The sequence below is a fragment of the Mesoplodon densirostris genome, chromosome 7 (assembly GCF_025265405.1).
Source record: "Mesoplodon densirostris isolate mMesDen1 chromosome 7, mMesDen1 primary haplotype, whole genome shotgun sequence".
Lineage (NCBI taxonomy): Eukaryota > Metazoa > Chordata > Mammalia > Artiodactyla > Ziphiidae > Mesoplodon > Mesoplodon densirostris.
The window spans coordinates 94,499,256-94,513,353 of NC_082667.1; the positions used below are offsets into that span (position 1 = coordinate 94,499,256).

General features: G+C 36.3%; 1 pseudogene; it reads right to left on the reverse strand.

The window, feature by feature from the left end:
* Positions 1-7,508: 7,508 nt before the first annotated feature.
* LOC132493552 (calponin-3-like) lies at positions 7,509-8,710 on the reverse strand (annotated as a pseudogene).
* Positions 8,711-14,098: the final 5,388 nt, after the last annotated feature.

Below are 14,098 nucleotides of genomic sequence, written 5' to 3' on the forward strand. Positions count from 1 at the left end.
TGAAACCATTGTTTTGTTAAGAAGATTTTCTTAATGACTTGCTGAGCATAGCACAGGGAAGACTAGTAGTAGAATCCTGATGGTGACAAATACTGATGGATGACATCCATTACCTAAATACAGTATACAATCTGAAAGTCAGTCATTACGTTACACGTTTGGTCATTTTGAGGTGGAATGATTCCTTCATTTAAGAAAGATCCTGGGAAGAATCTTGAATTAGAAGAACTAATCACTGCCTTTGACAAATTTTAATTTTTGGTAGGGAAAACAGTCCTCTCTCACATTTTCTCCACTATGAATTAAATTGAATAAATTGTCAGTGTGACTGGAAAAACCTGAAACTTATCATTCTTGTCTTATTGCACTGAGTTGGGTTCTACTCATCTTTATAACTATAAGCCTGTGACTTCAGGCAAGACACTTAACTTCTTACTTTCCTAGGTCTGTGATGTGGGACACAGGAAGGGCTTGTACACAGATAATAGAAAGACTTGGAGAGCCTTTACAAGTTTTTAAGCCTAGGAATGACAAGCTTTTGCTTACTTTTAGAAGACTCACTGTCTGTTATGTTGGAGGCTATTACAAAAATTCAAGTAAAAGATGACGAGAGCTCAAACTAAGGTGGTAGCAGGAAACATGGTGAGAAGTGGTCAGATTCTGGATATATATTGAAGGTGGAGTCCACTGGGTTTCCTTGTCAGATCATCTGTGGGACATAGCTAAAAAAGGAGCCAAAGATACTTCCAAAGTTTATGACCTCAGCAACTAAAATTATTGGTAATAGCAGCTCAGATGCAAAGGTTGCAGGTGAAACAGAATTGGTGTGTGCATGTGTGTGGTGGGTGAGGGGGCAGGGTTGATTTGCAGCTCAGCTTTGACATATTAAATTTGACATATCAACTCATTTTTTTCCTTATTTTGGAAGGTAGTCTTAGCCAAATAACCTCAAGGCTGTTAAACAGGCAAAGAAGTAATGAAGAGAGTATTGACACTAGACTCCTACATATCTGGACTCCAGGGCCAGATCCTCCACTTTTTGGTTGTTGGAACTTGGGGAAGACAACTTAATCTAGTGAGTTTCAACTTCAGGATCTATAAAATGAATACAATGATATCTACTAAGATATATAATTTCTTGAGGATAAAATGAAATACCATAAGTGAAACAACTGGCGCATAGTGTATAATTAATAAATATTGTCTATTATTATATTATTATTATTAATACTAAGTATTGTTCCAAGCATAGCTAGTGAGTCATGACTTTCAAGATGCTGCTCTGAACTCTGCTCTCAATCTCCCCCCTGGATTTTAGATCCCAGATTAGTGTTCCCTGTGCCTGCTACCTTCCTGCCTTAATTAGTACACTATGCTGTTCCTCCTCTTTCCACCCATAGAGTTACCTCTATCCTGATCCAATACCCCCTTTTTCCTCAATGGAGACCAGGTCTTAAAGCCAGATATTTTACTTTTTTACTTGCAGCTATTTAATCCAATACATTAATATTGACTCATACCTGATAGAGAGAAGGCTAGAAGAATAGGGTGAAGCCATATTCCTAATATTATTCTTTAAGAAAATATGATAGTAAAAGCGGGGCCTTTATACCTAGAGAATAAGCTGTGAAGCTAGACCCAGCCCCTCTGGCCTGAAGGAGTAGAGAAAAAACACCAGGGACAGCAAGAGTCAATTTTCGGAGGTCCACGTGAGTGGATTTCTCTCATCTTTTTAAACTAAGTGCTCACCTATTTGAGGATCATAGCCTTATGCAAAAGTCTCAGTTCCAATTTCTTCTTTCTTGTAAGACCGAATCAAGTCTGTAGCCAAAATCTGTATGATAAGCTCCCATCTCCTTAATGCTGGGGCTTCCATCAACACCAGACGTCTAGGATTTTTTTTTTTTTGGTACCTTTGGATTTTTCCATTCTATTTGGAGAATTCAGCTAAGAAAGTACAGTATACACATGCACACAAACACATTCTTATACATCTATATATAAACTTTATATATGTCATACTTACAGAAAATTCAGCCTCTGTAGATGCTTGGTGGGAAGATTTCTGCATTATTAATCTGCCTTTTGCCTAGAACATCAAAATGAAAGAATTCCTCCTCAAACAAACATTAACATGAATTTGCCACTCACTTGTTTTTTCCTCCTTCATTGTGTAAAGCTTTCTATTGCGACAAAACAAGGAAACTGTGTATTCAAATTTCATAGTATGCTGCATGTTGAGACCATAAAGAGACATCCATGAGACATGTACAAGAAGTTTTCACCAACCAAAACAGAAAAAAAAAAATGGTTTGAGTGGGAAATAATCAATCCAATTCTATGAGAAAAAATAACAAAAATAGTAATATTTTTCATTTGAGGTTCAGGTTTTCTTTATCTAAATTTTTACAGTGAAAGGTAAAAAAAGGATTAAATATATTTAAATTGCAGAAAGATGATAAATTTAGTTTTTGCATTAGTATACTTTTTACTTTTTTGGATTTAAAATATTACTGGAATGTCTTAGAATGTTGAGTGATGAAAAACAAACAAAAAACCCTGGGTAAGTGATAAAATCCAAGAAATCAGAAAATACCTCAAGACAAATAAAAATAAAAACACAATTTTCCAGAAACTATGGGAAGAAGGAATAGCAGTTCTAAGAGGGAAATTCAAAACAATAGAGGCCTTTTGTAGGAAACAAGAAAAATCTCAACTAAACAACCTAAACTACCACCTAAATGAATTATTAAAAGAAGAATAAACAAAACCCAAAGTCAGCAAAAGGAATGAAATAGTAAATATCAGAGAGGAAATGGATGAAATAGAGATAAAAAATAGAAAAGATCAATGAAAACAAGATCTGGTGTTTTGAAATGATAAACAAAACTGATAAACCTTTAGCCAGGCTCACCAGAAGAAAAGAGAGAGGACTCAAATAAAATAAGAAATAAAAGAGGAGAAATAACAACCGATGCCACAGAGATACAAAAAAATCATAGGAGTATACTATGAACAGTTATATGCTAACAAATTGGACAACATAGAAGAAATGGACAAGTTTCTAGAAACATGCTGCCTGCCAAAACGGAGTCAAGAAGAAACTAACAGTCTAAACACACCAATCACTAAAAGTGAAATTGAATCTGTAATGAGAAAGCTCCTTGCAAACAAAAGTCCAGGACCACATTGCTTCAGAGGGGAATCCTACCAAACATAAAGAAGAATTATACCTATGCTTCTCAAACTATTCCAAAAAACTGAAGAGGAAGGAAAACTCTCAAATTCATTCTGCAAAGCCACCATTACCCTGATACCAAAATCAGACAAAGACACTACAGAAAAAGAAATTACTGGCCAATAACTTCAATTAATATGGATGAAAAAATCCTTAAAAAATATTAGCAAACTAAATCCAACAATATGTAAAAAGGATCATACACTGTGATCAATTTGGATTTATTCCAGGGTCACAAGAATGGTTTAACACATGCAAATCAATCAATGTGATATATCACATTAATTAATGGAAAGAAAAAAATCACATGGTCATCTCAATAGATGCAGAAAAAGCATTTGAAAATTTTAACATTAATTCATGATAAAACTGTCATCAAATTGGGTATAAAGGGAACATAGCTCAGCATCATGAAGGCTATTTATGACAAACACACAGCCAACATAAAACTCAATGGTGAAATGATGAAAGCCTTCCCACTAAATTCAGGAACAAGACAAGAATGCCTACTCTCACTGATTCTATTTAACACAGTATTGGAAGTACTAACCACAGCAATCAAACAAGAAAAAGAAAGAAAGTGTATCCAAATTGGAAGGGAAAAAGTAAAACTGTCAGTTTTTGCTGATAACATGATACTCTATAGAGACAGCCCTAAACTCTCCACCAAAAAACTGTTAGAACTAATAAATGAATTCAAGGTTGCAGGATACAAGATTAATATACAGAAATCTGTTGCATTTCTAAACACTAATAAAAGAATATCAGAAAGAGAAAGTAAAAAAGAAATTCTATTTAAAGTTGCATCAAAAATACCTAGAAATAAACATAACCAAGGAGGTGGAAGAACTATACTCTGAAAATTATAAAACTTTGATGAAGGAAATTGCAGATGATTCAAAGAAATGGAAAGATATTCCATCCTCCTGGATTGGAAGACTCAATATTTTTAAAATGGTCATACTACTCAAATCAATCTACAGATTTAATGCAATCCTTATCAAAATACCCATGACATTTTTTCACAGAAATGGAACAAATAATCCTAATATTTATAAGGAACCACAAAAGACCCTGAATTGCCAAATCAATCCTGAAAAAAAAAACAAAGGTGGAGGAATAATCCTTCCAGATTTCAGGCTATACTACAAAGCTACGATAATTAAAACATGTGGTACTGGCATAAAAGCAGACACATATATCAATGAAACAGAAAAGAAAGCCCAGAAACAAACCCACACACCTACAGTCAATTAATCTACAACAAAGGAGGCAAGAATAGACAATGGAAAAAAGACAATCTCTTCAATAAGTGGTACTAGGAAAAATGGTCAGCCACATATAAAAACAATGAGATTAGAACATTCCCTCACACCATATAAAAAAATAAACTCAAAATGGTTTAAGACCTAAATATAAGACCTGAAACCCTAAAACACCTAGTAGAGAACCTAGGTGGAACACTCTTTGACATAAATTGTAGCTATATATTCTTGGATCTGTCTCCTAAGGAAAAAGAAATAAAAGCAAAAATTAAAAAAAATATAGTACCTAATTAAGCTTAAAAGCTTTTGCATGGGAAAGGGAATCATCAAAAAGACAACCTACAAAATGGGAGAAAATATTTGCAAATGATGTAACCAACAAGGGGTTAATATCTAAAATATACAAACAGCTCATACAATTCAATAACAACAACAACAACAAAAACAGCCTAATGGAAAAGCGGGCAGAAAACCTAAATAGACATTTCTCCAAAGAAGACATACAGATGGATAACAGGCACATGAAAAGATGTTTAATGTTACTAATTATTAGAGAAACACAAATCAAAGCCACAATGAGGTATTACCTCACCCTTTCAGAATGGCTATCATCAAAAAGTCTACAAGTAACAAATACTGGGGAGTATGTAGAGAAAAGGGCACTGTTGTACACTGTTGTTGGAAATGTAAACTGATGAATCCTGTATGGAAAAGAGTATTGAAGTTCCTTTAAAAATGAAAAAAGAACTACCGTGTGATCCATCAATTACACTTCTCTGTATATATGTGGAAAAAATGAAAATAATAATTCAGGAAGACATGTGAACCCCAATGTTCATAGCAACACTGTTTACAATATTCAAGACATGTAAGCAACCCAAGGGCCCATCAACAGATGATTGGCTTAAGAAGATGTGGTATGTAATATTACTCAACCATAAAAAAAATAGAAATTCTGCTATTTACAGCGACATGGATGGACCTAGAGAATATTATGTTTCATTAAATGAGTCAGGCAGAGAGAGACAAATACTGTATGATATCACTTATATGTAGAATCTAAAAAAGAATGCAAATGAGTGCATATGCAAAACAAACAAACAAAAAAAACAGACTCACAGATACAGAAAACAAACTTGTGGTTACCAAAGGGGAGAAGGAAGAGAAGGGAGGGACAGATTAGGGGTATAGGATTAACAGATACAAGCTCATATTTATAAAATAAATAAGGAAAAAGGATATACTGTATAGCACAGGGAATTATAGACATTTTCTTGTAATAACCTATAATGGAGTATAATCTGAGAAAATACTGAATTGATATGCTGTACACCTAAAACTTACAAAATGTTGTAAATCAACTATACTTCAATAAAAAAAATAATAAGGGGGAAAATAAAAAGAGAATATCAATCTGTACATAATCATGCTTACATATTTTAGACAATTTTCCCTTAAAGGAAAGCTAGTTGATGCTGTCCATTTTTCTCTGCACCACTTATTGAAGAGACTGTCGTTTCTCCACTGTATATTCTTGCCTCATTTGTCATAAATTAATTGATCATATAAGTGTGGGTTTATTTCTGGGCTCTCTCTTCTGTTCCATTGATTCATGTGTCTCTTTTTGGGCCTGTACCACACTGTTTTGTTACTGTAGCTTTGTAGTATAGTTTAAAAGTGGGGCGTTTTGTACCTTTGTTCTTCTTTTTCAAGATTGCTTTGGATACTCAAGCTCTTTTATATTTCCACAAATTGTTGTATTATTTGTTCTAGTTCTGTGAAAAATGCTCTTGGTGTTTTGATAGAGATTGCATTGAATCTGTAGATTGCCCTGAGAAGTATGGCCATTTTAACAATATTAATTTTTCCAATTCATGAGCATGGTATATCTTTCCATTTGTTTATGTTATCTTCAATATCTTTCATCAGTGTCTTATAGTTTTCAGAGTAAAGTTCATTCATCTCCTGGTTAGATTTATTCCTACGTATTTTATTCTTTCTGATGCAATTGTAAATGGGATTGTTGTATTAGTTTCTTTTTCTAGTACATTGTTATTAGTGTATAGAAACGTAACAGATTTCTGCATACTAATTTTGTTTCCTGAAACTTTACTGAATTCATTATTTCTATTAGTTTTTTGATGTAGTCTATAGGGTTTTCTATATATAGTATTGGGCTGACCAGAAAGTTCACTCAGGTTTTTCTTGTAACTGTTTACGTACAAACCTGAATGAGGTTTTTGGCCAATCCAAAATTATGCCATATGAAACAGTGACAGTTTTATTTCTTCCTTATTATTTGGATTCAGTTGATTTGTTGTTGTTGTTGTTGTTGTATGATTCCTATGGCAAGGACTTCCAATACTATATTTTTTTTCAAAAAAATATTTATTTATAAAAAATACAATGGGATAAGCTTATGCTGAGAAATGCAGCAATAAATACAGTGGAAGAAAACAGAGCAACTCTACATCAATACATTGGCACAAACAGGAAGAGCAAACACACCCCCCAGACATCAATGTCTGCAGGCCAGCTTTTTACACACTCCTTTCAAAACACCAATCGGAAAAGATCTTGTCGGCTTAGGTAAGAATGAGTACACATATAATCACAAAGGCACACTGATCAGGACTTTATTTAAAAATTAGGAAACAATACTGTAGAAACATTGATATATAAATTTCTAAAATGCTGCATCTTAAATTTAGTAGGCAAAGACCACGTTTAGCTATAAGCATGAGTTTAGTCTTCCATGTAGAAACCAGATACTAAACTGTAAAAAAAAAAAAAGAAGGTTCCTATTGTTTGAAAATACCAGTTGAAGTAGAGGATTGTAAAAATGCATAGATCTTTAATAAAAGAATTGACTGTACAAGAGCACTCCCCTTTCATATTCCTTTTTACTTCATATGAGAATTATTGGTTATGCTGTAGCATTTAACTGTTACAGCACTAAAAGGCAATTATTTAGGGAAGGGGCAGAAAAAGGAGAAAGGAATGTATGTAAGGCAGTATTTCCTTTAGGTACAATAATCATAATAGTGTTTTAGGAAGACAAGGTAAAAATTACTCAAGGCTAGCTTGGTTTTCACTGAATAAAAACAACGGGCTAAATACTGAGCTCCTCTGTGAATCTAACAATCAATGCCTTGGTCTCTATATTGGTAATCTCTGGGGTACTTGGTCATCTTGGTACTTGCCATGATATTCATCTGGGTATTCTGCCTGATAATCACTGCCACTGATTTCCAACCCATTTGTTCCAGTTCCTTGGCTTCCATTGTGAATGACAGGTTCTGTGGGAGCAGCACGGTACTTGGGATCATATACTTGCCACCCAAGCCCATACACACTCATTCCTTTCTGGGAAGCGAATTTGTTGGTTACCCATCTGTAGAGAAATTTTCGAGTTGTCCACAGGTTGTAATGTTAGTTTCTGATCATAGATGTCTCTTTGGGTACCCAGTGCTAACATCCCTGCCTGGCTGGCTCCTTTGTTGGTGCCCATCTGCAGACTAATCGTGGTCTGATCAAAAGGTTTGTCAGTTTGCATTTTGGAATCATAAAGATGCCTCCTAGTCCCATAGGCTGTCATACCTGCTTGGCTGATGCATTTGTTGGTTCCCATCTGCAAACCAATTACACTTTGGCCAGCTTTTAATTTTCCTTCATCAAAACGTCTTGTTTGTTTTTCTGCATACTTAACTCTAATGTCAATTGTTGTCTGGAATCCTTTTGTTTTAGCCAGACCTGCTAGGGCCACCAGCGTAGACTGAACCTGGGTCATGTTTCCATTCTCAAAAAGATCATTTGCTTCAAATATGTCATGTGGCTTCATACCATAAGCCTGAATAGCTTTGATAAAGTTGCCAATATTCTCCAACTGAGGCCAGTTTAATGAGAACTCATTGACCTTCTTCACTGAGCCTGGCTGTAGCTTGTTTATGAGTTCGCAGAGGATTATGCCATCTTTTAAGCCCAGCTGAAAGTTGGTGCCAATGCTCATGCCAGTCACCTCTTCTATCCAATTGCAAAGATCTTCTTCTGCTTGATGATCATGCTTGGAATCAATCTTGTTCTTGACTTCGGCCGAGAGCCTATAGGAAGGGCCCTTGTTGAAGTGGGTCATGATGATTCGGTCGGCGGGAAGAGTCTGAGCTCTGGTCCGGGGGTTTCTCGTGCTCGGCTTCCCTGCTCCTGGCCCCGAGGAGTGGCCGCACCACAAGATAATCCGAGCTCGCTCCCCTGGGCGGCGCATGAATCGCCCGGACGCGGCGGCGGGGTGCGGACAGTGTCTCGGCTACTCAGTCGGACGAGGTCCCGTAGAGCCTCCTGGTTGGCTCCGGAGTCCCACATGAACTCTCCAATACTATCTTGAATAAACATGGCAAGAGTGGGTGTTCTTGTCTTGTTCTTGAACTTAGAGAAAATGGTTTCAGCTTTTCACCATTGAGTATAATGTTGGCAATAGGTTTTCATATATGGCCTTTTTAATATTATGTTCCCTCTATACCCACATTGTTGAGAATTTTTATCATAAATGGATGTTAAATATTGTCAAAAGCTTTTTCTGCATTTTTGGGGATAAACATGATCACTTGATATTTTTTTTCAATGTGTTAATGTGATGTATCATTGGTTGATTTGTAGATACTGAACCATTCTTGCATCCCTATGATAAATCCACTTCATCAAAGTGTATGATTTTTTAATGTATTGTTCAATTTGGCTAGCTTTTTTTTCTCTTAGGCTTGTGTGATTTCCACTGCTCTGCTTCCAGTTCACTCATCCATTCCTCTTTCTTATCTAATCTACACTTTATTCCTTCTAGTATATTTTTAATTTCAGTTACTGTATTGTTTCAGTGCTGTTTGGTTCATCTTTATAGTTTCGAACCCTTTGTTAAACTTCCCACAGTATTCAGCCATTCTTCTCCCCAGTTCTTTGAGCATCTTTGTAATCTTATCTTGAACTCTTTATTGGGTATATTGCTTATCTCCACTTCACTTAGTTCTTCTTCTGGTGTTTTATCTTATTGCTTCATCTGGATCACATTCCTTTGTTTTATTTTGCCTAATTCAGTGGTTTTATTTCTATGAAATTAGTAGATTGGTTACATTGCCTGATCTTGCAAAAGTGGTCTTATGTAGGAGATGTCTTATGGAGCCCAGCAGCACACTCTCCTCTGCTAACCAGAGCTATATGCTCTAGGAGTATCCTCTATGTGGACTGCATGGGCCTTTCTGTTACAGTAGAGCTGACTGCTGTGGGCTTGCTAATAGGCATGGCTGACTCCTGGCCTGGTTGGTTGCCAGGCTCTGCCTAGTGTGGAGGTTCCAACCAATGGTGGGTGGGGCTGAGTCCTGTTGTCTGGCTGCATGACCCATGTAGTCCCAGTCCTGGTGCCAGCCCACTGGTATACAAGACTAGGTTACAGGATAGCTGGCTGCAGGGCCAGGGGTTCCAGAGCTGGTGTTGTCTACTGGTGGGTAAGCCAGTGCCTGGGCTTGTGCTGGCCCACTGGGTGGTGGAATTGGTGCTTGACATGGCCGGCTGAAGGCCCCAGGGTGTGCTGTAGCTAGGGTCTCCTGCTAGTGGGTAGGGAATGTACCAGGGAGCCCACCCACTGTTGGCTGAGACCAGATCCTAGGGCTATTGCATGCTCACTGGTGGGTGAAGCTGGGTCCTGGGTTCTTTCACTCTGGGGCCCAAGATTGTGAGCCAGCTGGTGTGTGAGGTTGGATCCTGGGCTAGTCTTGGACCACTGGTGGGTGGGGTCAAATCCCAGGGTGGCTGACTCTGGGGCTCTGGTGGTCCCAGGACCACCACCAGTCCCAGGACTGGTGTACACATGTTGGTGGGCAGATCTATGGCCCAGTGTTTCTGGCTTTGGGGCTTTGGGGCTCTGGGGCTCCTGTAGCTGGTATTGGCCTGCTGGTTGGTGGTGCCAGGTCCATGGCCCTCTGTTGTATGGTGTTGTGTCTCAGGAGACTGGGGTGCTCAGTGGAGGTCTATGGAAGCCTGTCTTCTGGTTGGGAGAGTTGTGTATCCATGTAGTTAGCTGCTTGGCTTCGGGGTTCCAAGGACTGTTTCTTACTGGCTGGTGCCTACTGACTGGAAGGGCTGGACTGCAGTACTAATAAGCTAGAGGGAGGACTCCAAAATGGTGTTTACCAACATGGTAGAATGCATTGCCTAAAATTGCTGCTGCCTGCATCTATGTTCTGAGCATGAGTCCTAGTTGCCTTGTGCCTCTCCAGAATACCCTCCAAGATCAGGAAGTGAGTCTGAGCCAGGCACTTTTCAAATTATTTCTTCTGCCCTCAGTCTTGGAGAATGTGAGATTTTGTGTGTGACTTTTTTAAGAGCAGAGTCCTGGTTTTCTACAGTGCTGGGGCTCTCCTGAAATTAAGTCCCACTGGCCTTCAAAACCAAATGTTCTGGGTGTCCTTCTTGGTACAGGAACCCCAGGCTGGGTAGTCCAAAGTGATATTTGACTCCTCACTACTTGGGGAGATCCTCTGCAATTGTGATTATTCACCCATTTGTAGGTTGCCTACTCAGGGGTATGGGTCTTGATTATACCAAGTCTCTACCCATCCTATCTGACCCACTGTGGTTCCCTCTCTATATCTTTAGTTGTAGATGTTTTCTGCTAGTCTTCAGGTCATTCTCATCAATAGTCACTCTATAAATATTTGCAATTTTGTTGTCCCCATGGGAGGAGGCGAGCTCAGGGCCTTCCTACTCTGTCATCTTGGCCAACCGATTTCAACTAAAAAAAAAAAAAAAGAATGTGTCTCAGCCTCTCCTACCACTTCAGTGGGGGTTATTTTCTTGTTTACTGATGTGTAGGAGTTGATCAGCTAGTATTAGTATTTTTTAAGAGGTAATTGTTTCATATGTAGCTATAGATTCTGTATGTCCCTGGGATGAGTTAAGTTCAGGGTCCTCCTGCATCACCATCTTGAACTGGAACTAGCTTTGTTTTTAATCCCTGAATATTTGAGAGTTGAGTGTAAAAAGTGGAATTTCTATGTCTTTAACATTACCTTCTATATCCTGAAAAATTATCTTATTTTTCTATAAATGAGTTTTTAAAAATTATCTTTCTCCTGAACTCTTTTGCATATTCAATTTTACTCTAATATTTTTTTAGTTTCACAAGGGAGAAGCATCCATGAGTGGTTACATATTCTTTAGGATTCATTGAGCAATTTTGCTGTCAGAAATTAACATGGTAAAATAATGCATTTCTATTTGTTTCTTCATTGTGTATGATTAGACAGGCATGAAATGTTTCATGAAAAAAACAGTATTTATGTAAAATTATTATTTATTGGAAATTCCCTTGAATAATTACTGTTTTCCTCCTCTGATAAGGTTTCTCTTTCAAGATTATTTTGTTAAAAGGTAGAGACTGCTCTCTGTTGAGCCTTGTGTTACCCTAGGTAAAGCAATCTAATCTATATGTTGGAAGACTGCTAACTTTTCTTTTTTTTTGAGTGGACTTTTAAGGACACTAGATTTTGATTGATTATTCATTTTAACTCCTTAAAGTTGTAATAAATTCTACAAGTCATTCATAAATCAACAAGCAGAGCACATTGAAACCAGAGTTTATAGGTTGTGAAGTATTGCATTTCATAAATCCCTGCTTTTTATGTGCATTAAAGTAATTGTTGGGAAAGGAAACACACCTATTTCATCATGAAAAATAAAGTGAATTATGAGAAAAAAAATCACAGATGCAACTCAGTAACATGTTGATGAAGTTGCTCATTTGAAATATATCTTCATCCTATATTTGACTATTTTTTTGGAATAGTCAGATCATATTCACTTGTCGAGATTTCTTACGTGTTTTTATGACAACTCAAATTAACATGTTTGAAATGGAATCTAGAAAAAATATGGACTCTTAAATGCAAGACCCAATTGAAATCTCAGTTTTATATATATATGTATATATTTTTTAATATATATATATAAATATGTGTGTGTTCATATATATATACACACACACACATACGCTAGCTTTGAGTTGGTTAATAGATTTGAAGCCTCAGCTTAACTGAGAATATTAACAGGTCTAGCTCAAAGGGCGGTCATGAGAATTAATAAGACCCAATATGTAGAATGGCAAAGTACTGGTAATGTTTGCATTCAACATGTACTTCCTATATTTGGCCAAGTTGTTCATCAATTCCCAGTGGAAAAGAATTTGAATTAATCCCAGAGTGGGGAATACACCTTAAAATCTCCCTTCTCCTCACTCTTCTATATCACTTGATTTGCAGAGATTTTTTTCTTGCCTCATACTATTTCTATTTTTTTTCATTAGAGTATAGTTGCTTTACAATGTTGTGTTAGTTTCTACTGTACAACAAAGTGAATCAGTTATACATATACATATATCCACTCTTTTTTTAGATTTCCTTCCATTTAGATCACCACAGAGCATTAAGCAGAGTTCCCTGTGCTATATAGAATGTTCTCATTAGTTATCTGTTTTATATATAGTAGTGTATATCTGTCAATCTCAATCTCTCAGTTCATCCCCTCCCCCCTTCCTGCCTCATATTATTTCTCGATTTAGTCTTCTTTTCTCCATCTCCAATGTCACTAAAGAGATTACTTCCAATTGAACATTTCACTAATCTTTAACTGGTTTCCCACATCTACTTTTATTACTTCCTTCTACCTATCCATTTTGGGGGATTTATTTTGCTCTTATTTTTCTAATTTCCAAAGATGAATGCTTAACTCAATAAATATTAACCATTTTTCTTTTCTAATATAAGCTTTAAGTCTGTAAAAATCATCTGTATTTCTTTAATCATATGACACGTTTTAATATAGTGTCTATTGAGTTCTAAATACTTTCTAGTTTTCATTGTGATTTCCTCTAGACATATGACTTATTTGGATGTATATTTCTTAAGTTCCAAACATACAGAGTTTACTTAGCCACCTTTTTATCCATATTTCCAGCTTAATGTTATTGATATCAGAGAAAAATCTCTTTGTCCCTTTTAGAAATATGTCTTGTTTTATTGTCCAGTCTGCAGTCTGTTTTTGTAAATGTTCTATGTAGGCTAGACAAAACAAATGTATATCCTGCTGTTTTGTAGCTTAGTGTTTTATGTTGTATTTATGTTGTGTTCATTAAATTAGCTTATTGTTATATTCAAATATTTTATACCTTACTGATTATCTGCTTAATCTACAAATTTTTAGGCACATATAAATTGCATCCTCAACACATATAGAACAAAAACTCACAGAACAAGGGAAATAAATATGTGTGTAAAAATCTTACACTGTTCTAAGTGACCAAATTTTTTAAATAGTTAATTCTTGGTGAGTTTAACTTATAATTTGTGTCAAGTTTTCATCTACATTTCTATGAATACCTTGCCTCAAAGTCCATTTAACCTGATATTTACATAGTTTTTGAACAGTTTTCTTTTGGCTATTATTTGGCTAAAATATAATTTTGATTCTTTTACTTTTAACCTTTCTGCATCCTTATCCTTTGTTCTTATCTTTTAAGTAGTTTTTTCATAGAGTTTATACCTAGGATTGATTT